General features: G+C 44.1%; 1 protein-coding gene and 1 long non-coding RNA gene across 7 annotated transcripts in view; one reads left to right on the top strand and one right to left on the bottom strand.

The window, feature by feature from the left end:
- Positions 1-836: 836 nt before the first annotated feature.
- LOC120411617 lies at positions 837-8,448 on the bottom strand. Its single transcript, XR_005604062.1, has 2 exons — positions 8,284-8,448; positions 837-8,069 (listed from the first exon to the last, which is right to left on the bottom strand). It is a non-coding gene; the product is annotated as an uncharacterized LOC120411617 (long non-coding RNA).
- A 135-nt stretch (positions 8,449-8,583) lies between these two features.
- ESRRG (estrogen related receptor gamma) overlaps positions 8,584-21,785 on the top strand; it is a 374,892-nt gene continuing 361,690 nt past the window's right edge. For all 6 annotated transcript variants that reach the window (XM_039568398.1, XM_039568401.1, XM_039568402.1 and 3 more), the window contains exon 1: positions 8,584-8,746. The gene's annotated coding sequence lies outside the window, so the exon portion shown is untranslated. The remainder of the gene's footprint in view (positions 8,747-21,785) is intronic.

The raw sequence follows: 21,785 nt of genomic DNA on the forward strand, positions 1-21,785 counted from the left end.
TGTTACCTTCTCCGTGCCCTCCCCTGCAGAATCCCATTCAGAGGATGAGCTCCAGCTTGGCAGCCTGGCTTGCCAGTCCTGCCACACCTGGCTGGACACCAGGTCTCTCCTCCTGTGCCTGCTTTTTGCTGTGCAGAAAGGCAGTGCCAGGTGGCTACGGCTGTCCTCTTTTCTTCTCTCCTTTTGGCTGGAGCTGCCATCTGACCAGAGGGGTAACGTGGGGAAGGCTGATCCCTTCCATGACCTGTTTGGGGCTATGATTGCATAGCCCAAAATTGAAAAGACAGTCCTCTGCACTGAGTCTCCTGCTTTTGGTGAAAATGCTTGGCATTCTGCCATCCAACTACAGAGCAGATTAAATGACTGGCACTATTTTGAAGCACCTTTTATTTTCTACTTCACTATCTACAAGTAGATATATACAGATTTTGGGACTATCTTTTAGATTCCTTTCTGAATCTTCTAAGAAGACAAAAACAAAACCAAAATTATCCCTTCTTTATTAAAGTCATTAAAAACCCCACTCTGACAACCACAACCCCAAAATACATTGGAGCATGTATTTCTACAGAAATGGATAAATTGGTACATATTGTCTTAGATATGACAAAGCTCCTAAAGCTTTTTAAACTTGATATTTGTAAGCTATTAACAAACCATGATTCAGTAATGCAGTGGAAATAGCATAGCTAAAAAGGAAATAACTTGCCTCCGTGGCAGAATTATCGTTACCCTGCGTGTAGGAAAAGCCTTCATAGCTGGCTGCCTTTGCTGCAATCACTGGTGTACTTTTTTCCCAGGATATCCCATTGTTTGCCACTCTCCTTCCGCAATCATTTTTGTAGTGCTTTTGGATGCAGGAACTTTTTCTGGTGAAACGTTTTGTGCAGCACCTAACAAATTTCCCATCCTACCCTGGATAGTGCTACTATGCTGTAAATGCCTAATGAGAACACATCTCTGGTAGTGTAAATCTGGTGCAGTTACCCTGGTTTTTGTAGCCATTGCTCTGCACTGACACTTGGTTGGGTCTGACAGCAGCAGGTCTCTCGCTCTGCCTTTTGTGGCAAGAGAGAAGGACCTACTATTTTGGGAGTTATTTCTGCCAAAAGCTGAGACCTGTAATCCTGCTAACATCAGAAGGAGAGGAGAACATGCAGCTCTTGGCAGCAGCAAGCCCCACTAATTTCTGCACTGCCCAGAAATTAACTTCAAGAGTCTCAAAATTGTCATTAAAATTCAATTGTTTCCCTTCACATTTAGACATCCGCCCATGGAAAAACACCCATTGTGTAACTTCTCCCCCTCTCCCTGGAGGATGGGAAGGTTGCAGCCCTAATGGTGGCTGAAAAGACAGAGGCAAGAAAATGAGCTTACCTTGCTGCCCTAAAGTTAAGCAGTAATGCACATGGCACCAACACTGAAATACCTAATAATTTGGATGTAGAATTTAATTGCTAAATATTTCCCATTGGTTCTGCTTCTGTCTTGGTTATATAAATATCTATAACTTTATTTTTTATTTTCTTGCTTTTATTTTTTCCCCTGTATGATATAACCAAAATACCATGGAAAAATGCAACTTATCAATTTTTTTAATTTGAAAGTGAAGATTGGATTCTCACCTAGGATAAACTGGTATGACTCCCCTGGGCTCTCACTGGCTGCATATCTGGTTTCTAGTCTGTGGCTCTGACCAGGTAATTACCAAATAAAACTTCACCATATCGTAACATTCACATATAGTAACAGAATTCAGGGTTCTGACTGAGGTTAGGCAGTTAAATGTAAGTAAATGCCTTGGTCTGTGGAATAAGATATTTTCACTTTTCTCATAATTTTCCATCAAGAACAACTGGATTAAAACTGGCGTTCTCTCCTTCCCATTGGCCTCTTGGCCATCTGCTGAGGCCTGCTGGTTTAAGAGGAAGAATGAGTTCAGTATCACATTTCACTTAGGGGTCTAGAAATGAGCATCTTTAATGCACACCAAATGAGCTAAATTACATGGGAGTGTTTCCAGCAGGCATTCCAGGGCTGTGAATACAGCCTGGGAATCCATGGGCCAGCATGCTTTGTCACCCTGGCTGATGCTTAGAGGCCTCCCTACATGCTTCTGGTACACCATTTTCTACCTGTATCTATCCCATCTTTGCAAGCACAGCTTTTTGTGTGTGCCTGGGGATGTACTGACGCATTCTGAAAAGTCAGAAGACTCACTGAACTTTTGAAGCTGGATAACGTCAATGTGCTTCAAACAGGGTCTAGATGGAGTTGAGGTCCTTCTATCCAAAATTATTTAAGACCTAATATTGACCTATCCATCTTTTAACTTAACATGCCAGGTGAAGTTGTGCAACCTCAGGGAAGATAATTGATACAAACAGTGTTGAGGTTCCCTAACCGAGTGTCTTGGGTGCTTTCTTCTCTACTGCAATAGCATCAGTTCCTCTGTCATTATATAAAACAAAACACTTGGACCAAGAATTCAAGTTCAGGGATGAAGAGTTTCGTGTTTGCTCTTCTTCCAGTCTACAAACTAGTCTATGCATAGGCTGCTTCCACTCTCCTTTTGAAGCTCTACCATCAGCATTTAAGGTCATTCAGGCAAGAGAAAGGAAGTAGCAGAGAGCATGACTGTATGCTTCTGTGAAAACATTGAATTATGTGGGGTAATCCTGGATTTCTGACTTCCAGGACTCCTTTAGCACTTACACATTAAGAATAAAATACATTAATGGGTTTTTGAGAATTCCTGAGATATGACCTTAATCATAGATAGAGCCTATCTGCCATTAAACATAATACCTTCTTGATAGTCACCTCCTGCAACCTTTGCCATTGAGGTCTGTTTGGAAAGGCAAGAGGCATTCTGGAAATCTTGTAGTGAGTACCTGCACCCCCAGGAATTGGGCCCATCACGTACTGTTTTGCACCTGTACTTTCCCCAGTGTGCTGCCTGTCCCTTGCACACACAGCACGGCTGCTGAAGTGTAGGCTCTTAATCGCCTGTTGGTTTAATATTTGTGCAGCATGTCAAAGGGGAAAGGGCTTAAATTCTGTTTGCATTTTAAGTAACTGTCTTGGCAGTTATACAATCCACAGTGTTTATGTTTTTACGGAATGCAGCATTTGTGACTGTTGTTTTAAGAAGTGCAGATATTAAACATGGCCAAGCAGGTTCTACAGTGGGTCCGGCCTGGGTCAGCCTCGTACTGGCTGTCAAGGGCATTTGGAGAGGCGCCACTTAGCACTGCACAGTTTGCCTGCTTGTACTGGCATATTATAACATGGTGATGGCAGTTTGGCAACTTTTATCTGTATCAAGCAAGCCAAATCCTGATCCCTTTACTTACAGCTAGTTCAAACTCCTCTGATGCTAGACTCAACTCTTGTAAAAAGCCAGATGGTAGAAACTAAGAGCTGAGCTTATTCTGAGCAGATTTGGATCTCACATTAGTTGAGGGCCCCACCCTGAATCCTGATCTCTGATAAATTAACTTTTTAATGTTTCATTACTGCTAGGGTACAAGCCAAATGTCTACGCAGATATTTATGTTCCAAGAGACAAATGCAAGCTCATTTTTTTCTTCTGATTTATAAGTATGTTATGTTTTACAGACATGAGTAACTCATGTGGGATCTTTCCCACAGAGTAAAACCAATGTAAATTCACATGACTCAGGGATTTGTTTCAATGCTCATGTATAAGCTCTCATTAGAAATGATTATGCTTGAAGATCAAAAGAAAGTACACTCACTTGTATTAATGTTTAATGCATAATTCACATTGTTAGAACAAAAAACAAAACAGTCGGTGGTTGTTACGACAAATATCAAACATTGACACTACTAACCAACTCCCACAGAGGATCCTTCATTGCCTGGCATTGGCTGCGCGCTGAGATTTCCTCTTTCATGTGCCATTGTCTCGGAGATTTAAAGACACCTTCCCCACTGGATGAGTAATGGCCCTGCAATGACAGGAGTGGGGGAGAGCCAGGATACCCCACCACTGCAGGTGGATCCAATGCTCAGAAACCTCTCAGCAGAAGCAGAGTGTACAATAATCCAATCCAATTTTTTTATTCAAGTGGGATTTCAGATCAGGCACGCTCCTATAAAACTCTAACTGCCTTCAATCTGAGTGTAATATCAGGCTTAATATTTGAGCCTTAATATCAAGACCCATGGTCAAAGTCATCCAGCACCACTGAATCTAAGTACTTGATTTCTCATTTACGTTTGTTCACGTTTACCTTCTTCACTCAATGCTTATTTTGTTACCAGAATTATTCTTACTTAAATAAGCAGATTTGGCGTGAGGGAGTTGTAGGTGAAATCCATTCCCTATATCCTTAACCAAGACAAGCACAGTAGCGCAAAGCCATGCTTGTAATCACAAAATGAGAATCCTGTAGGCATCATTGCCTGTTACACTGAGTACCTGGGGCTGCTTCATTTGTGTAAAGGAAGACCCCGGCTAATGTGTGACATGTTTTTGTTCGGTTTTTCTCCCCCCAAAAAAGAAAACCAACAAACAATCTTAAGTTTAAAGGTTAGGAGGCTTCATTCACATCAGAGAATCACCTCAGTTCCATGGGTATCCATGGCACGGAATGACACTGAATGATGTTTGACAAACTTTGTGCTTGGCACAAGGTAACAAAGCATATTGTATGTTCTCATTATCAGTTCAGTCACTTTCCCATATGCAAGTGATGCGATACACCTGATTCAGAGCAGAGGCAGGGTGGCTGCCTGGGTTTCAGGTAGGTTCTCCCTGATTCAGACCTCTGTAAGCAAACTATAAATTAGCTCTCTATTCTTAAGGTGCCTCCCCTGAAGGCCTTGCTGTACTGCAAACTCTTCTGTGAGAGTCTGTGAGGTTCCTCATTCAGGAACTAAAATTGCTGAATCAGACTGGGTGCTATTGCTATGAATGGAATGCAGTCAAATGGATCATGGGTGTCTCAGAGAGCAGAGCAGAGCTTTGGGGTGCGTTTTCCTTTTGTTTGGAACAACCCGCTCAAAATATTTATGATTGAGAAGCCAGTGTTTCTTTCAGTAAAGAACCTTTTGTCCTCTTTAGGGCAGCTGAGAAGGTATTTAGAGTATATACTGGTTGAACTGTTTTAGTGGAATACACATGGCATTGCTATCTTGAAACTGATCACAAATACATTTCTGTTGTGGGGTTTTTGTTGAGAAAGAAAAACCTGTAATGAATTAAATATGCTTCATGAGGAAAGAAGTAGGTCAAATGTTGGGCTAAATTAACCTCATGTTATACAAAATGACTAAATTCTGTTGTTTTCACCTGTGGGACTCTGGACTTGTCTACACACCAAATTATTTCAAGGCACTTATTAGGTACCGCAGTAATTACGTTCAACTAAACCCATGTGTAGACAACTCTTACACCAGTGTAACAATTCAGTTTCTTGAATTACCTTAATCCACTTTGAAAGTGGATTAAGTGAAACCAGGAAACAACTCGGTTATTCCAGAATGAATAAACTATCTGAATACAGTTCGGCTTTACATTCACATCCGACCTTATTCCAGCATAATTTTCCTGGGCTGAGAGGTTCTTAGGATATATCTGCATAGCAAATGAATGTATGATTACAGACACACCAACCCTTCCTCTACTCTCACTGGCATGAGTAACAGCAGTAATGAAAGATGGTAGCACAGACTCCAGTAGAGCCTATTAACTGGAGCATATATATGCAGTTGGTTGTGAACAGCCTCTGCTAAAATCCACCTCATCACACCCTCACTTCAGACACAACTCACGTCGGATACAGGGGCTGGGAATGCCTCTCTGCATCTCCAGTGTGTACACACCAAAAACTGCATGTGTGATAGGACTGCATAGCAGAGCTAAATGGGAACCAGGTGAATTTAACTTCAGAGGTTAATCACACAGGAGAAGAAGCAGGGCTCGCACATTTTTAATATACACACCTCTGACAACCAAATAAAGCGTCAGCTGTGTGACTGCAGAAGCCAAATTAAATGTGCTGTAGACAAGCACAACTCAGATGACTTCACCAGGGCTGGATGTGACTCCATAGTTGAGATCTTGCTTATTTGGCTGGCACTTGTTTTGTTACCTATCTGCTCATTTATTTTAATGAAATTAATGCATTTTAATGTTCCTTTAAGCACACTCCAAAAATAGCAATTTGATTAACTAATTCACTTTTAAGAGTGTAACAATCACAATGAAAAATCTCTCTGTTAGCTGAGGTATGGTGTAATTGTAACTAGCATCTTGGGTAGCTATGCCATACCCTTTTACACAAATTCCCCACGTCAATCAAAAGAGCCTCACTTAAAAATGAGTGGTGAAATACAGACAACAATCAAGCTCTACACACTGCTTCTCAAATCTATGAAAAATATGTGTCAGTAATGTACTCTGTTGAGACAGTAGAGTTAAAATGGGTAAGAATTTAGCATAAAAGCAGTTAAAAATTATTTCAGAACAGAAACATGTAGCAAACTTGTCTTTCTAGCCAAGCCAGAAAGCATCCTGAGCAGTTTACACTTAAAAACAAAACCAAAAAAAACACCCCAGTGCTTTCAATTTCAGGCTTCTTAAAATGATGCTTGGACTGTACAATGTTCCAAGAATGATTTCTTTTTCCCGAACTCTTTTTCCAGTTGCAATAGGTGCTCCCAGCATTTAAAATAAGCTGCTGCTAAGGGCACTGAGCCCAGCAACAGAGAAGGTGTACACTGACTTTTCCCTGACTTTATCGCCTTATAAATACTGGAATTGCAAAACCTAATTAGTAACAATATTAAGCAAAGGCAATCTTCCCTTTTATTGTATTTAAATGAGGAAAATGAAAGTATTAATGCTAATATTAAGGCAGAACAGAGGCAGTTGCAAAAAATAATTTAGTTTCAGCCCTGCTACATGCATCACTTCACGAACTCCGCTGCGCTAGTTACCTGTGCACTGGCGATGTTGTAACTTGTTATTGTAATAGGTGGTGTGAAAAGCAACACAGAAGAGGGACACTTGTCTCAGCGCTCTGCTGGGACGCTCTGCGGTCACAGAGTAGGTGGTGTGGTGCTGCAGCAATGTGTGGTAACAACTGGTTTTTAGATGAAGACGCACTTAAACTCAGGTTGCCATGGGTAGTTTAAGCGAGGCCTAGTTCTGGGAATACTTTTGCATGCGAGTTAAGTCTCACGTGTGAAAATGTCCTCGGAATTTAGGGGGAGCGTTCATGGAGATTTGCAGGATCTGGCTTTGCGAAGCGCATGAAGCCAGGGCAGCGGATGCGTGTGGCTGCTGCCATGGCCGGGCACAGCGCTGCCAGCCTGCTCGGCGGTCACAGCGGCCCCGGGGCTGCCGCAGGCCCCGGCTCGCTCTGCTTTAACGCAAACCCTCCCGCCTTCGGGAGCAGCTGCTCGGCTGCCCCAGCAGCAGAGGTGGGAGCGATGGCTCAGGCTCCTCTCACCGAGCCCTGCCAGGGCCTGCGCCAGCGCTTGGCTCTGCTCGGCGGCGACGCCATTGCGCAGCCCGGTGCCCCAGTGCGGCCCGGGCTGCCCGGCCCGGGGTGCCTCCCGGCGGGCCGTGGGGGCGCTGTGCGCCGGGGGCTCCCCCGCCTTCCCTGCAGAGTCCTGCAAGGCATTGGGGGGGCGCGGCGCCGGGCCTGCACGGCAGCAGCGGTGCGGCATCCTCGTTCCTCGCCCGGCCTCCTCTGGCATTCCGGGTGCTTTTTTGTCTTTTTATTTATTTACTGGGGTTTTTTTGTATGTGTGCGGTGCCCGTTCCCCCGCCCCCCGCCGGCCCGCTCGGCACATGGCCTGCTAGTGGCCGGCGGCGCGTGTGTCCCCGTGTCCCCTGGGCGAAGGTGTCCCGTCCGCCGCCCGCATCCCGGCCGTGGGGGGCTGGCACCCCCTCCCTCCCCATCCCCCCTTTTCTGCAGTCGCCTTTTTGTTGTTGTTGGCTTTTTTTTTTTTTTTTTCGTGGTTTTGTTTGTGTTTTTTCCAGGTGGGACGTGGCGGTGACCGGCGAGGCTCGCCCGGCACTGAATGTCACCCTGAAGGTAAAATGAAAGACACGGAGATGAACGCATGCCTGCGCCCCGCGCCGCCGCTCCCCCGCGCCCGCCGGCGAGCGGCCGCCACCATCGCGGGGCGGCAGCCCCCGCCGCGCCCCGGATTTCCTGTCCCGGCTTTTCGTTACTGCGCCTTAAAAAAAACCAAAAAATCAGAAAAAAAAAAAATCCGCATGCGAAAGAAACGTGCACGTACCCGGTAACGAGCCCAGGAAAAACCCGGCCGCTTCCCCCTGCTCCTGCCAAGTTATCATTGGGAACACAGGCAGGCGCCGTGACGTCCCGGGTCAGGCCGAGTGCGGACCGGCGCTACCAAGGCGGCAGGGAGGCGCGGGGACGCCGCCGGGGCCGGGGCCGCTGGGACCGGGGCCGCCGCCGCCCGCCCGCGCCGCTCTCCGCCCGCCGGGCCGCGCCCGCCGCCGCCGCCGCCCCCCGCGCCCCCGCGCCGCCGCCGCGGCGCCGCTCGGCCTCCCGCCCGCCGGCGGCTCCCCCCTCGCCGGCGGAGGTCGCGGGAGCCCAGTTAAAGGAGGCGTGTGTAAAGATTTTGCAATGTCCCTGCATGGTGTTGTAGACTTTCCTAGCAAAGAAACCGGCTTCGGCTTCTTTAAAATCCCCGACGACTCACCTGATTAACCTGCCTGCGGTTCTGAGCTGACCAGGTAAAGCGAGCCCCCCGCACCCCGCACCCCCCGCACCCCCGCCAGCTGACATTGCATGGGGGGCATGTTTGTGCTTGGAGATGAGCCGCTGCCAGGAGCGCTCTACACCCCCACCCCCCCCGCCCCATTCCACCTTCAGCCCTTGCCAATTGCCACTTGCTCAGAGTCATTCCCCCCAAAAAATCCAGCTTTGGAAAAAGCCGCACGACAGCACCGGCCACCCGGGGTTCAGTGGCTCTCGCTCTCGGACAATCATTTAGAATTACTGGCCCGGGTGTGTGTGGGGGGGGGTGGGGGGAAGAAGGAAGGAGAATGATTTTTTGGCTGCTGACAGATGCTACCCCGCAGGTTTTGTGTGTGTGTGTCCCCCTCCCGCCCAGGGTCAGGAGTGCTGGGAAAGTGACGAGGCTTTAGCCAGCAAGAGTTTAGGGCCGGGGTCCCGGGGTGGCTCCAGCGGCTGCGAGCGGAGCAGGGGGACCGGAGTCTCCCAGTCGGTGCCGGGGCGCGCGTGTCAGTGGCGGCGGCTGCCCGGGCCGCCCTTCCCCCCCCCGCCGTGCCCGCTCGGGAGCCCCGAAGTGTCCCGGTTGCGGCGCGGGGCGAGGCCGGCGGGGGGCCCGTCCTCGTCCCCGTCCCTCCCCCGCCGCTCGCTCCTTCCTGGAACACTTGTGCGGGCGGCCGGCGGGAGCGGAGCAGGCCCGGGGGGAGCCCTGCCCGCCGGGCGGGGGTCAGGGCGCTCCGCTGGCGGCCCCGGGCGGCGGGAGCGGCGGCGTGGCCGCCCCACGCGGGACGCGCTCCGCGCCGCCCGTGCCGGGGTATCGGGACCCGCGGGCGGACGCGCGCACACAAAGGCAGCGGGGCCGCGCGCTCCCGGGATCAGGAGGGGCGCAGGAAAGTGTGCGAAGTCCACGCACTGCTCGCTCCTCCTGGCACTTGGCCCTCCCATCGCCGGCCGTGGGGAGGAGGGGGTTTGGGGAAGCGGCTGCCTGTGGGGTCTGAGTGTGACCTGGCGGTGAGGAATTTTTTTTTTTTTCTTTTTAATTAAAAAAAAAATTATTTTATTTTTTATTTTCCCCTGGTCGTTAATGCGATGAAGGCGTGACTGGTCTGGAGGTACATTTTGAAGTGCTGCAGGGGATGCACTCCGTGTACTGGTTCTAGTTAATATGTTTTTCGTGATCCCAGAGAAGAGAAGACTGCATTTAAGAGATGACTAAATAATGGGGGAGGGAAGTAAAAATGAGTAGAATATAAAGGAGACGAAAATGAAGGTGAATGGTAGTGTGGGAAGGCAGGCACTGAGCAGCTTGGGTTTCTCTCCTGTAATTCTTCCCCTCCTCTATAGTGTACCCCCATCCCACTCCACCCCCGCCCCCTGGAATCCTGTCTTTTCATACTATTAAGGAGATTCTAATAGTAAACATAACACAACAGAAAAACAGATGACCCCCCCCACCTCTGCTTGAACCTATCACTGTGACTGGGAGGGAAATCTAAGTGCCCTTTGTATAAACCCACCAAAGTTCTAGGCATTTATTAGCTACTCTGTTTAAAATACAACGTATAAAACTTGCTTGATACATTTCACTGTTACTTCCCTGTTTTATTTCAGAGGACAAAATGTTCTGGTGTGGCATGCCTACCCTCACTTTCAGAATGAGAGTAGTTTACAATATAACCTACATTAGATTATACATGGTGTGTGCATTGCATTTCCACTGAAAATAGCCAAAGACTTAGAATGATGAAGCGACTCATGTGGTTATGATCTTCCTTGTCTTGGGAGCATCAAGGTAGCTGTGGTTCATTGTGCTGGGGAGGGGGACTCCGTGGTCTGGGGTGTTTCATGTCTCTACAGGAATCTGGCAGGTCTCCTTTTAGAGGACTTTAAAAATGTGCCAGGGGCAGGAGAAGGTAAACACGACATTCAGCATGCTCATTATCAAAATAAGGAAAACAAATCGATTGTATTAACTGTCTGTGCAGCATCACAGTTATTCCACAGTATTTTGTCAGAAATTAAAAGGTTACCACTAAAGTACTATATCCATATCTCCAGCCTGGCACCACTTATTACTGCAATGGTATTTCAATATTAAGTGATCTTAGAGATATTTCGTCTTTCATTTTGAATCCTGAATTTGAATCAGCATTAGGATGTCAGGGCTGTGAGATAAGGTATAACAAACTAAGTAGACAGCTGAAGGGCTCCTGGTGAAGGTGTTGCTGAGAAGGATATCTTGGGCCGTTCGCAGTAACCTTGTTTACAGGGACATTTCAATTGCAACCTGAATTTCAGCGAGAGGCTGCCTGGACTAATGCCTGCTTGTCTGAAACCCATCACAAGTGTCTTTCGCACTCTAAACCTTCTCTCTGCCTTGCTTGCATACTCGTATAAACTTTTCTGTAAGGTTAGGATGATTTTCTGATATGAAAATTAAGATGTTTTCCTAAGAGGAACACTGCTCTTTGAACTCGTGTACATTAGCAACAAAGTATTCATGAGGTTTGATTTTTTTTTTGCTTCTCTGATGTGTCAGGATCAGTAGTTGCACCAGTCTTTTTAACTTCACGTGTATGGCTTTGATTTATTATATTTTAGCTTCGGCAGTTTCGAGCGTATTTTGCAGCACATGAAGTCGGTTCAAGTCAGAATGTGGAAAAGAGGCATATAGTAACAAGGAACAGTTTTGTAGTGATCTGCTAATTTTTTGTTTTCTTTTCCTAAAGCTGTTCCAGGAAAATCACGTGAATTTAGCGAGTGGGTGCTAAACACCAGCAGCAGCATTGATGAAGAAAAATGCTGTTGAAATACTTTGGAATAATAAATAGGATATGTAATGGTCAACCACAAGATAAACATTTTACACGGTGTTTTTATGGCTCTAAATTGGCTGCATTGTAAACCAAGCTCACTACTCTATTAAGTCATCAGAGTTTTCAATTATTTAAGATTTTTAGTCAGGCCATCTAATACAGTCTTCATCATCCCCCATCAGAGAATTATGCATAAGGTTGTAATTCCTTGTTGTTGCTATGTGAAGGCTTTGTTGTAGATGGGGGTTTAATTTTGACTTATCATGACAAATATTGCTAAGCATGCACCCAGGAAAAAAATGATATGGAAATAGCCCCAGTCCTATGAAATGGGGATAGTTACGGCACTGAAATGTACCTAATACAATTTGAGATCCACTCACTAAGAAACCTTGACAGTATCTGCCTTGCAGGTACTGTGCGTTTGGAAATACTATATCTCCATTTAAATGCAGATCTTCAGTTTTCTCCAGGGGGCAGTTGGCGAATCTTTCGATTGAACCACCGGTACTAGAAAAACTAACTGAGGATTTACCCATGAACAAGAGACCCTTTCAAGTCTGCCTTTTTGAAATAATGATTATAAAATTTCCTAATATTGCAATTTTATATTGATTTTGAATGCCTTTTCAGAAGTCACAGGAAAGGAATAGTGCCTTTTACTCAAGGTAGGCCAATGTCTGCACGCTTGTTTAGCAATCCTAACAGAGAGAACTGCTACAAATAACTTCTTTGTTTTTACATGGGTATTGTGTTTGCATGTGAGTTTTGTCAAATGGACAGAGCAGTCTTGCTTTGATTTTGACCTAGATTCCTCCTGATTATTCCAATACAGCTAGTACCTGCTTATTTCCCACTGTGAAAATAGGAGAACAACTGTTGATGCTATCTAGCTGGGGCTGCATGGGCAGTAGGCACGCATGTCCAGTCCTCTCCCCTCCTCCTCCTTGGCTTCCTTAATAAAATAGCACTGGGGGCTAAAGAGGGAGCAAGCCAGTATTTCCCCTCCTGTGGATTTTCATTCTTTGAGGGTTTGATTCAGAGAAAATGGGGTGGGGGGGAAGAGTAGAATGAGTGAATTTATTCCATCTCCCTATTTGGTGTGTGAATTTTGCACACACAGACATGAACAGGGCCACGAAACAAGTCACATACCCACCTTACTCCATATTTGCTGGAAACTCAGTATCAGTAGGTGCCAGTCCTCCTTAGAGGGGCTTGTCCCATCCAGTCCAGTTTCCTGTATTGTTTTTCAGCTGTTTAGTTTGCAGTGTAACCCAAGGATTGAATGAAATGCCCAGGACACAGGGAAGCTCCCTGCCCAGGAACGGGAGCTCCCTGTTTGGGGTGGAGACAGCACAAACTACCTGAAAGCAGGGCAGACTGATCTTTTCTGTGCTGGGGGGCAGGGGTCCATGCACTCACTCTATGTGTTCCTGGCCGCTCCTGTCTTCCCATCGTGGGCAAGGGTGCTGCCTGGGGATGCTGCCCTTGTCCCTGTGCCAGAGCCATGAGACTGTGGAAATACCATCCATATTATGCTTACCTGTTAATGGCATATAACCCACTGGCCTCAGTGCCCCAGAGAAAACGTGCACTTTGGCCTCTGCGTGGAGTTCAGGCAGATCTGCAAAGTCCAATCTTACATGCACCAGCGTTAATGGCAGAGCTCCCATTCAGCGTAATTGATATTCCTATAAACATCTGCAGGTTTCTGTTGCTAGTGGAGGCTACAGCTGGGTGGACTTCTTAAAGGGATGTTTTGCATATTGAGGTTGAAAGGGAAGTCGAGCCTGATACATTAACTTATCATCTGTGTCATTCTCTTGACATCATTTGGATTACTACAAGCATATATGACAAGGAGATTAGGTGCAAGATCTTCACACACACATCCTTTTCTTAGCATGTTGATCACTGGAGATGTTACTTCTCTGAAAACCTTGTTCTAAGTCAAGTCCAGGCAAGCATAAACCTGTGCATGCATATACAAGTGGAGCAAGGCCTATCCTTTATAGTACGGGTTTTTTTCCTTTAATATCTAGGCAAGATCTCTTATTATAACTCAACCATTAGGTGGAAGAAAATGGAACTTTTCTCAAACAGCTTTTCTGTTGGGGAATCTACTGGCAGTTGCTTTGAAGCATGTGTAATTGATTATCATACATTTATTTTAAAAAGGAGACATAACAAGGAATCTAACATGATGTTTTGGAATATATCTTCTCCCCACAATGTTCTTGAGGGAAATGTAAGGTTGCAGGCATCATTTCATGCCCTGTATGTTTTTGAACATAAATCAAAGAAATTGTTGGAGAGTTATAGATGTTCATAGCAACTGTAGCTATAATAAACACATGCAGTATATATTTTCCAAGCTATTTTGTATGGGTGAAAAGCTGAAGCTGGCGTTTTGTACGAACAATTCAACTTAATCACTGAAAATTTATTTCCTAGTTAGGGTGGTTTACCAGCATAGCATGAAGTTGTACACCTTCATTTAAGTTCATCTGGTTATGAAGGCTCAGTTAAAATTGGAAAATAATTTAAATTGGCTCTAGATACCCTGAATGAATTATTCCCAACATCAGATTTATCGTGATGCCTCCATGGTGATATTTACATCTATATTATCACCTATATTGGTTTCAATGTGTGCTGGATATTTTAGAGACCAAATTAAAGATAAGAAAACCCAAACAATTTTAATTGTACCCATAGCACGAAATATGAGCATATTTAATACAATGGGACAGAGAATCTTGAATGATTGAGTAGTGCAGAGCTTCTAATGGGAACAGCAAGTAGCTTAGGCATACACAATTCCCAATGATTGTATTAGTTTTGGTTTGAAGTCTTGATAGATGAAAAGCAAAAAGCAACTTTTACGGACCAGTTTCAATGAGAGCCACTCATTCTGTGATGATGAAGAAGGTGTTTCATATTTTGATTAGGATCCATGTGCATTAAAAAGTTAAGAAGAAAATCCAGTAGTCACAGTTATTATGCATATGGATAGACTGAGGAAAGGACACATTCAGGATCTGTGCAGGAATCAGCCAGGTCTAGATGAACAGAGTTTCAGACTTAATATTTAAGCAAAGTCCTAAGTGTCTGAATAAAACAGGTGGGATATGTTTCTTGGAGTCTCTGTGTGCTATTGGATTCTGAGATTGATAATTAAAACTGATACTGCTTATTGAAAATTTTGAGACTAGCTGAAAGGTGGGACTTTTAAAAAAGTGTCACTGTGCATCTGCTGGACTTCTGGTTTACTGCAGTTACCTTCAATTGTTCCTCTTTAATTACAAGAGCCTGAAATCTCTTTTTAAATGAGAGAGTGTGTCACTTATTATTTGACTGCTGGAAACAAGGTTTTAAAATATAAAACAAATGTTTACGTAAAAACTGAGAATTTGCTCTGGTTTAGTTGTTTGTAGTATTAGCTATACGTGACTTCTTGATGATATGTTTGAATTTTATGGCTGTCATGAATGAAACAAGCTTTCTAAATTGTTACAACTGGCAGATGTCAGGAAGACAGGGCATGGCCTATCTTGGACACTTGCACGGGTTTAGACTTTAGAAGAGCAGGCAGTGGGGTTGGCTTCCAAGGGCCACCCTTTCCACTGGGGATAGGAGGGATGGAGCCCTACAGCTTCTGACATCATGTAAGCTCGGGGTCAGCCTCCCCTTCATTTCTCTCCTAGCTCTTGCTCCCCATCCTCTCTGAACATGTTTTTGCGGTCCTGCCTTAATAGCCAGGCTACTTTACCCCACCTTCTGAAGGTTGGAAAACAGGCTTTGAATTGTTACTATTCTCCTTGCTGGATACAATGCTGTGAAAACAAAATTCAATGAGCAAATCAGAAAGGAGTGAAAAGGGAAGTCAGAGTCCTGCAGGTTGAGGTGTATCTGGGAAGACTGGGAGGAGAAAGATTTTGCAATTCCCATTTGTCCCATGTTCAGAACCTCTGTATACTTTTACAAAAGAAGGTAACTGAAAGAGCTGTGTCCCTGGATCTGTATTGAGCCAGCTGTGACAAGGGGGCATGGTTATATAACAGAGGTAAGGAGAAGTGGAGTCAAATTCAGAATGGATGTCCTCCAGCCTTGACATGTGCCAGTGGGTCTGTGCGGGGTAGGACTGCTGGATACAGTCGTGCTGCGTTCAGAACTCTCAGCTTTTCTGTGCTGACAGTTGGGTATTTAGAGGCTCTTGAGGAGAAAACTTCATTCACTGAAATTCCTGCTTCCACTGGGATTTTTTTTTTTAACTTGTCTTAAATTAGTGCACTGGGTTTCACCTGGCAAAAAGAACTTGTTTTACTCTGTGCTGAATTTCTAACAGAAAAAAACCCCTCTTCTGCCATACTACAGCCAAAAGGGACCAGGTGGGCAAGTGCTGTGAGTGAGTTATGTGCAGTCTGGGCAGCAGGCTGGGCACTGGAGCACAGAGAGCAGGCGGTTCAAGGTCACTCATGGCCCTTCATATGGCACATCTGGGAGCAGGATGCACAGCCATGAGCTTTAGTCCTTGACTTTTCTCCAGCATGCAATCCCTTTCTCACAGCTTGAGCAACAGAGGGACAGAAGCTGTGCTTTTGCAACATGCACTAAATGTGATGGTGTCAGTTTAGGTGATGTGTCAGAGGTGACACGGGCAGACAGTGAGCCCTGCCTTGTAGCCAGGATTTTGAGTCGCTGCCTTGCAGTGTCCCTTGAGGGAGAAGAGCAAGATTAAACCTGCTGATGCTACCACACACTTCCATTTCTCTGGTGTGACACAGTCCAGGAGTGAACAGGATCCTTCTCGCAAAGGAGAGAGGCAAATTTGGGTGGAAGCACATGTTGAATCAATGTGCTTACCCTGCTATAAATGGTGCCTACTTTTTACAAAAATTGTTTTTGATGTTTCATTGATCAGATTTTGCTTGTTCTTAATTTTTTGTATTTGAAGGGAGGTGAGGACATGAACTATGGGTGTCTGAAAATTGGGCCACAGGCCCTTACACTTGTTTGTGCTTGTGAATGAGTGTGTGCACACGTGTGCAACGTGTGTACACAGACTTGGATGTTGTGTGTGCACAGGATCTCAATTATTTTGCTATTTGAATCACAGAGCATGTTGTCTTGATGTACTGTCAGTTTTGGTTTCTGCCCTTTGGAATAAAGTTCAAAATATTAAAGAAATAACACGCAATATACTAGTAGCTAGAATAGTCATAGTGCCCGAGGGGAAAAAAGGGTGGTGATTAATCTGTTTCACAAAAGCCCAGGAAAAAACCCTCAACTCCTCCTAACCAAACCCTGCAATGGTGCACTTTTAAAAGGGATTCTTCTAAGTTTTGTTTCTGAGGTTTTCTGGCTATCCTGGAGAGAGAAGTAGGTCTTGTTTGGGAAGCAGCGTGCAAGCTCTACGGTCATGCTCTGACTGAGTGCCAGGGGAATGTGTGGTCCCAGTTGCTCTTTGGAGAATCACCCTGGGCTAAATGGTGAAACAACTACATCTGAATTAATTATTGATAATTCTTTAACATCAAATGTGAGGATGTGTTTGGAGTATTGCTTCCCAGTTAAGAGCTGAAATAGTGCTAGCAGATGTATTCTTTTCAAATGTTGCTTTTCTGGTCTTACTAGTTTGCTTGGACAGCAGTAAGAGCTGCAGAAGCTGGTGCAGGTTCTGCCCATCCCTGGTTTGGTTCTGGACGGCTGAGGCAGGAGCTAAGGGAGCACTAACAGATATTTGGAGTCACACTGAAACTTTGGTCAGAATACCAAATTTGGCAGAATTTGGGATTTTGTGCTCCATGTTTTTAGTCCAACGGGGACCAGGCTAGATCTGGCTGTAGATAAAATACTTAGTGAAAGAACTAGCCCCCTCCCACTTCCCAAATCTTTTGATTTGTACTCTGTATCAGGAAAAAAAAAGCTCTGAGCAGTGCGTGACTGATGCAGGGCAGGCTCAGGATTAATTTAGGATAAACAGGATGCCTGTTGCACTTAATATAGCAATTCTAAGACAGAAAATGCTTTTGAGTGCAACTAACAGCTTCTCATCTGCAAATGTCACAATCAAGACAAAGCAAAAGATATTGTGGTGAATTCTGCAGTTCACAGTCCTGACACAGTCAGAACCTCCTATTACAGTGAGGGAGACTTCTGCTCGTATCACAGCTGCCTGGGATGCAGGATTTCCTAGTGGCATTAATAAAAATAATACAGTAAATATAGCATCTCAAAAGTCCTGCAGGACATGCGGCAAACGCCGGTGGTTTGAACTGGGTGAAGTTGTCAAAGGTTGCTTTGCTCTCCAGAGCCTGGCAGTAGCTCCACTGAAATGTGATGCCATTGGTTTTCAGCAAAGGTTTCTTTCTGCAGGGCTGCAAACAGAGATCAGCTGCTACTGTGTATACACAACTAGGGAGCAAATCAAGCAGCACATTTAAGCAGCCTTTTTAACCCTGAGACTTTCCAAGATTTCTTCTTCACGCAGGAAGTTTCCTTTATATTGTCAGCTGTAGCACTTTGCTCATGTAATGAGATCAGAGCTAGGATCACTGCTGCACAGTAGAAAGACTTCCTTAAGACATTTGTCCTTGAAACTGCACCAAACTCTTGGAAGAACCCAGAACCTGTAAGTATGTATGATATAGGCAACAATAGCACGGTGCAAAGCTGCAATCAACCATTATACAATATCCGATTAGCAGGGCAGGAGGGATTTCTTTTTTCGGATGTTATGTTACATTCATTTTCAATTTGTTCTAAGGAAACAAATCAATTCGGGCTTCTGATACAGTGACTTTGCAGTAGATGAGCTAGTAGTAATATGTTTGATTTAACTATTTGTTGCTGTCATGTAGCTTGTGGGACAAATGTTGTAGCCATCAAATTGTAAAGAACTTTTCTTATGTTTTTAGGCATTTTAAAAGGATTTGGGGGTCCATCTTGCAAATAAGTTTCTGCTTTGCTCTTTGCTTTTGGCAACCCCACCCTACGCCAAACTATAAATAACAAAGCAAACGGAATTAGTCCGTATTGTTCGTAGGTGGCAATAAAATATATTTGTTTACAGGCTTAAATTTAGTCGTTAACAATGTTGCTCTGTTCGGGGTGTTTTTTGTCTTAATTGGATTCTACTCAAGGCTGTCTATTTTGTGTTTTACTATCTTGTCTGTGTCTGTTTAAGTTACTTTGCCGGGACTGCAGTCTGGTTAAACCTGTATTTAAGCACTATTTGTATTCCGAGCACATTTCTGGTAAAATAAGTGTTTGAGATTTTTATTTTTTTTAAAGCCTCGAACAGTATAGTTGTATTAGCAGTGAGCGCCAGAGGAGGCACAACATGGATGAATGTCAGGCACAGACCTCATAACCCAAGTCTGCCCTGTACTAAGTCTGACCCAAACGTGTCCACTTTTGCAACTGCAACTAATAAAAGCCTTGAGCTCCCTTTCAATAAATTTTTCATACACAGTGATACTTCTGTTTATCAGATTAATTTCTCCCAGGTTAGCCTGATTGATAGCTGGATTGTGGTTTCTTAAGAGCTTTCTCCATGAAACCCCACTGAAGAGCTGCATTCCATTTAACCAGTGAATGTAAAAACTGGTAACCATGGATTCAGCCACCACTAACTGTCGAGAGCAATGACTTGTTGTAAACAATACAAATGAGCCAGGATAGCAGAAGCAACCAGACATGAAATGATTTTAATAGAAATTACGGTAAAGGTCATGTGATACTGTATTGGCTTGAATTCAGCGTTAAAGGGAAAGTATTTTGGTTTTTCAGGTTTGATTTAAATGCACATCTCCACTGGCTTCACATCCGTGTAAGACCTCCAGAAGGGCAAATGAAACAGTTCTTTGGGAAAGCCTGTGCTTAATTGCACATTGCGACTTAGGCCCTGATCCTGAAATGTAGGAATAGCTACAGTATGTGAATAATCAGTGGGATTATTCCATACTAAAAATTAAGTATGTTTGTAGCATTCAGACCTTTTATAAAATATATATTCTAAGGAAATAATGACCTGTCACTAAAGGTAAATAATGGAAATGCAGGTTTTACTGGTGGTGTGTGGTTTGACTGGAGATTTTTGTTTGCTTCTTTCAATAACGTGCAAAGAAGTTACATTTATCCCTTTGTTTTTAAATGTTATGAGTTTAATTTCTCATCCACTGTGCCTCAAATCCTTTTCCTAATTTATAGCCTCTCTTTTGGAAAACTGGTAAACCATGGTGTCAGCTATTATAATATAGCATGATGATAGGCACATGCAGATCGCATGAGCAGTCGTGTGTCTTGTCTCAGGAATTTCCATCCCTACAAAATCTTTGCTGACTCCCAGCTGTCACATGGCTGTCACTCACAAATTCTAACCATAACCAAATCCTCCTTGCCCGGGCATGCGCTCACCAAACCTCTCTATGTACCCGTAGACACAGGCACCAGTGTCCGTGCTTAAGCACTTTCTCTGCATAAATTGGTCTCTGCCCCAAGCCTGCTGCATTCCATTAATGTTTTTCCCTTAATTTTTTTCCTGGGTGCTACTTCCTTGATGTGCCTGCCCTTTGTAAGGAGGAACCTGGAATAGGAATAGTAGTCAGTATGAAATGCAAGCAAAATTAACTTTATGCGTTATTTAATATAACATTTCAAATTGGTGTGAATTTAAATTCACAACTTTCGTGGCCCCCTAAACTTCTTCAAGAAAATTAACCCCTACTGTTCTGTAGACAGCATATTGTCACCTTGCAGTGTGACTGACTTACTGTTTTGTGTATTTATATTTTGTGACATTAATATAATTTGGAAAACTTGGATTGTAAGAGTTCTAGGCTGACATCTGTTATTTTTATTTTTCTCGGTTATTTCTATATTTCATACGTGTCACATACATCTATGGTGTTTTACCAGTAATTTTGATTTATATATTTTTCAACCAGAAGTATTTTGAACAATTGTCGTCAGTCTCTTACAGCTGACCAGACTCAGCCAAGCACAGGTTGCCACTAAAATGGATAGACAGATACAGGACAAATCCTAGTTTCCCTGTTCTTCTGAGCTGCCTTGCCAGACCAAGGGGGCAATTGCTTGTGTGAGTTGGGAAGGTGAGATTTAGTTTCTACATAGATTTACAGCAGGCAAAAATAGACTGAATTCTATTGAAAAGAAATATTTATGAGAATTAAAGGGAAAGCATTTAAACAGGAATATTTGGGGGGAAAAAATGCCAAATTGCAAAATATTTTCTGTTGTTTGACTTTGTCAGTGTTGAGAGTGTATTGGCGTCCTCCTGTATATCCGACCTGTAAGTCTATTAACATTTTACCAAAAGGGAGGAGGTGGCTGGACAGGAAAGATACCACCTTGACTTTGCGTCTTTATCCTGGAAAGAATCCAGAACCGAAAGTAAAATGCAGGTGAAAGCACAGTGAAACACCAGACCAATATCCAAGTAAATCAGGGAAACCACACTGGCCTCCTTACCATGAGCTGATTACAAAGCATTAGTAATTCCTTCACCCCTTGAAAACCAGGTGGGGGCTTTATCAATTGTTGAGCCTGCCAGAGGAAACCACGTTTCAGACTGGAGGGGATAATGCAGTGTTCAGGAAGGAAGGAGTGCACCGTGACTCCATGGACTTCAGTGGCATGGGCAGTTTTCCTTTGTTTAAAGTAGCTTTGGCATCTTTACGATCTGTGACATGTGCTTATTCTACTCTCCTGTATTTTGCATCGAATACTCATTTTGTAATGCAAAATTTGTAGGAGTTAGTGAATGAGTCGCCAGAACTCTTTGCCCATCTGCACATAGGAAGTACTGGGAAGCCGGTCTCTTTGTTTCCCTCATGGTTTATAAAATTCAGATGCTGGTTGATGGGCAGCTGCAGGAGAATTTTCATTTGGAGCAGAGATCTGGGAAGATGTATTTGAATCCCCAAAATGGAGACCTCAGTGTTTTAAGCATAGAGGAATCTCAGTGACTGCAGTCAGTTAAAAGTTACAGTGCATACCTGGGATCTGGCAGAAATATTTACCATTAAAATAATTGGTAATAATTAATAGTATCTGTCTTGTAATAACAGTAATATAGAATGGTAACATAAGTTGTATTTTATTGTTGTAATTCTATTCTACTTTTATGCCAAGATCACTTTTGTCAATAAGATAATTTGTATGTGAAAATATCATATTTGCAGTCCTTTCAACTAAA

Source organism: Corvus cornix, chromosome 3, assembly GCF_000738735.6.
Source record: "Corvus cornix cornix isolate S_Up_H32 chromosome 3, ASM73873v5, whole genome shotgun sequence".
Lineage (NCBI taxonomy): Eukaryota > Metazoa > Chordata > Aves > Passeriformes > Corvidae > Corvus > Corvus cornix.